We start from the raw sequence: 4,302 nt of genomic DNA, 5'->3' as shown, positions 1-4,302 counted from the left end.
TAAAAGAGAGCAAACTCTCGATTATGAAAAGAGGGAGTACAAAGAAAAAAACAGCAACAAATTTAACCATAAAACAGAAAAAAAAAAAAAAAAAGTACTTCTTTCCTCAAATAAATTAGAAAGTGAGGATAAAACCAGAAACATGACTTCATGTTTCTGAATTTGATTTGACAAAGCTTCACCTGGATAATAATTGGTGAATAATCTTGAACATTTATGGGCAATTTAAAGAGACAGCATGTAAAGGGAGAAAATATTCATTATGTGAAATCTTTTTGAATCCTTCTGTCAAAGATAGACCCGATTTGGCTGCTGAAGGCTGGTTTGCGTCGACATGGTGGTTACCCTGAGTATCTAGATAGGCGGGCGCGTTCACGCTGCCATCACTCGCTGTGGGTTCGCGACCCACTGGGTGGCGGGCCCGGTCCCTATCAGCCAGGAGCCGGACCCTGATTCTGACTGGGAGCCGGAGGAATGGGAGCTGCAGGAGGTGGAGAGGTACCATTTTTTTCCCTGGGCCCTCAGCTTGAAGCAGGACCTTACTCCCCGCACCGCCCCAGGCTGCGCCCCCTTGGTGCCAGGCGCCCTGCGTGGCAGCGGCCCTCGATCCTTCTTAGGGGCGTTGTCCGGGGCGCAGCGTCAGGTGTTCAGCTCCCCTGGGACCGCTGGTCCCTTCACTAATGATGTATTTCATCACCCGTTTAGAGAGTTCAGCATGCTTAAGGGCAGTTATTGTTCTAAGTGTTAGCTTTCCCAGCGTACAGAGCAGCTCTAAACCGGCAACATGGCCATGTTGCCCTTGAGATCAAAGAGAAGTGAGCTAGGAGATCCATGATTTAGCCTGAGACTCTTCAAACATGCATCTTACTTTCGTGCATGGCTTCTGCAATTGGTTCTCTACCCCAGCACCCTGCAACAACAGAAAAAAGCAATCCGATCCCAAAATTCGGAGGCAAATGGAGGCGCCTAGTCCTGGTCAGTTCCCAGGTTGGCGGAAGGCTTTGATGTCTGCACTGATGTGAGCCAAAGTTTTTCTTTCTTTCTTTCTTTCTTTCTTTCTTTCTTTCTTTCTTTCTTTCTTTCTTTCTTTCTTTCTTTCTTTCTTTCTTTCTTTCTTTCTTTCTCTCTCTCTCTCTCTCTCTCTCTCTCTCTCTCTCTCTCTCTCTCTCTCTTTCTTTCTTTCTTTCTTTCTTTCACGGAGTTCCGCTCTGTGGCCCAGGCTGGGTGCAATGGCAGATCTCCACTCACTGAAACCTCCGCCTCCCGGGTTCAAGCGATTCTCCTACTTCAGCCTCCCGAGTAGCTGGGATTACAGGGCCGCGCTTCCAAGTCTGGTTAATTTTTTGTGTGTGTTTTAGTAGAGACAGGGTTTCACCATGTTGACCAGGCTGGTCTCAAACTCCTGACCTCAGGTGATCCACCCACCTCGGCCTCCCAAAGTGCTGGGATTACAAGCGTGAGCCACCCCGCCCTGAAGAATTTTAAAAGGCAAATTTGTACCCACATTTGAGAAGAAGGTGAAGCCGGATCAAAAAGTCCTTAAGAAAACTGGGTTGCCTACTCGCTTCGGCAACTCCAGGGCTCTGGAAATACCTGGAAGCTGCTCCCTGCAGGCCACTCTGTATCAGGTTCTGTGCTTATGCCAGGGCGTGAAGCTTTATCCAAAGACCCGAATTACAGCACAACTTTGAAAGTGAGAGAGTCAAACACTCACAGGACAAATACACCAAGGAGATGGAAGGGAAGAAATAAAGGAATCCAGGACCTGGAGGAGAGCTTTGTGCCTGTTGCTGCAGTCCTGGGTCATCAAAGAAAGCTGCAGAAGTACTCCAGTGATTGTGAGAGCACCGGAAGAACTGGGCATGGTGGGTTGCCAAGTGATCAGGAGCTGGAGGAGTTAAAGGCAGGGGAGCCAGGTAACCAGCAGGAAAATAGTGCAGAGGGGGAGACAGTTCTTTGATAGCAACGGGAACTTCCTGTGCAGAATTTGAGTCGGGGCTTGGCTTGTGGAGATGCCTCCTGAAAAACATCTGGGAAAGTATTAATATATATGGAGCAGCCTGGATTTCCATTTATTTGGATAAGCCAGCTTGAAATAGGAAGAAGTGATGAGCCTGGAATGTGGGAGGAAAGAGCTGCGTGGATAGATTCTAACTTCCTGTAGTAGTGCTCCCAGTCTGACTTCTGTAGATCTTCAGTACTCAACCCTTCTTGCTTGGGCCCTCTGTATGTTGAAAACCAGTCTGTGCTGCATGTGTTATTTCAATTTTCTGTGGTACTTTCAATATATGCTTTAGAGGAAGTGAAAGGTTTGCCTTCTGACCTCATTTCCTTCTTGATCAGTGAACACTAACAGTTCTGGGAAAACTTGGTCAGTTGGTTTTCCTTAAAAGCAAAATAAAGTAAAATGTAGCAATAAAACCCAAAAAATTAGTATGATTATTAGTTACAAGATATAAATTTTGTGGAATGTACAATAACAATTATTACACCTTATTTACTATTGTATTATTAGCATATGGTATGGCATATTACCTAACATCAAATAAAAGCTTAATTTAAAGTATTTGTGGGATTTTAAAAAGTTATGGATACATGACAATATTTTAAAATTATTCTGTAATTCTTTATATCACAAAACTAATCAAAACAAAATATTTTATGTGCTGAAACTAGGAAAAGATCCATTGAATCCGATAAGTATCAGAAGATAAGGGATAAATGCAGTACAGTTTTGAAGATATTGTGAGAAGGAAATGGAAGAAGCTCACACCAGGCTTATCTGCTGTGTTTACAGTGAGGTGTGGTGAAGAAGGAATGAAGGCAATTTCAAAGGATCAAAACTCATTCATTTTGGAGGAGTGCAGGCATGCAGTCAGAATGCAATAAGAATATAGAATAAGAAAACTCTAAACCCATTTTACTCATCAGGAATATCAATTTTTAGAAATTGCAATGGTTGATGTAGGTTAAAAAAGATGAAGCATGTATAAGTGCATGTGATGCATTTAAAAATTATTTACACATAAATACAAATACATATAAATATAACTTTACAGAAAATATATACATTATATATTGTATATATTTATACATAATATAATAATAGGGTGACTATATACCTATATATGTTTTGTGTGCATATATATGTATGTGTAAATATAAAATGTATTTTCTTTAATTTGGCATATGCATTGGAAAAACAGGCATCTGGAAAGTATTGAGACTCTGAAGTGAAGATAGAGAAAAAACTCACTGAATTATATGCAAATAGCCTAGGTATCAATTTAACTATCAAGAACAGAATAAATTTACCTAGAAAAATTGTATAGTTTCATATATAAGTTTACGTTCTAATAGAGAAGATCATATATTTACAATCTAATGGGCCATTAATGGGGCAAAAATTCAAATGAATTTATAAAGTATGGAAAGCATTCTTAAAATTAGATACCCATCGTTGTTCATCTATATCTGTTCCCATAGAATCAAATAAATTAACAGAAAAGGTTTCCTACAATTTTCTAGAGAACACCTGTTTCCTACAAAACAGGGAAATTATTTCACCAGCAGTGTTTTTTAGTATATGAAAGACACAGATTGACCAAGTAAAGTAAAATCAATTCCTTATAACCCAGAAAAAATTTCAAATAACCACAACATCCACAGTCCTATGTAAGAACATAAGAACATAAATTTATATTTTTAAAATATAAATTTAGATAAAATTTTAGAAGGGTAAAACTCTTGATATCATTGAACATCACACAAGGAAACTAAATAAAACAAATAATGTATAAAATGTATGGGCTAGAATTTTAAAATGACTTGAACCAAAAAAAGTACAAGAACAATTTCAAAGAAAAATAAAATCATTGTACAACTTAAAAGCAAATGAATGACAGAAAATATCAGGCTAGAACTTTTCTTACTTTAAATAAATATGGCATATTAAAAAACAGCAGAAATTATAGATCTAGTGGCTAGCTAATTATATCTAGTGGTTAGCTAATGAAGATTCCCCAAAATGGTTAGTTTGGCACTGACAGACAAGCAAATGAAGATACCCAGAAATGTTTAGTTTGCCCATGACAGCGAATCTATCTTACTGAAAAGAGCTGTGAAATCAATATAATATGTAGAAATAGTTGTTTAAAGGGATTTATGAGAAACCAACAGTGGAAACATTTGATGGAGTGTTAGTGATCACTGAGTAGAATCACAAGCAGGTTCATGTCATCTTTACCACAACATTTTTCTTGATATTATTTATCAATAGATCTTGGTAGAATGTTTCAGTCA

The 4,302-nt window shown here is 38.8% G+C and overlaps 1 pseudogene; it reads left to right on the top strand.

Moving 5' to 3' along the window:
* The first annotated feature begins 334 nt into the window (after nucleotides 1-334).
* On the top strand, nucleotides 335-1,991 carry LOC104658122 (annotated as a pseudogene).
* The last annotated feature ends 2,311 nt before the right edge of the window (nucleotides 1,992-4,302 follow it).

This window comes from Rhinopithecus roxellana, chromosome 1 (genome assembly GCF_007565055.1).
Source record: "Rhinopithecus roxellana isolate Shanxi Qingling chromosome 1, ASM756505v1, whole genome shotgun sequence".
Classification (NCBI taxonomy): domain Eukaryota; kingdom Metazoa; phylum Chordata; class Mammalia; order Primates; family Cercopithecidae; genus Rhinopithecus; species Rhinopithecus roxellana.
This window is presented reverse-complemented; position numbering and strand designations above follow the sequence as displayed.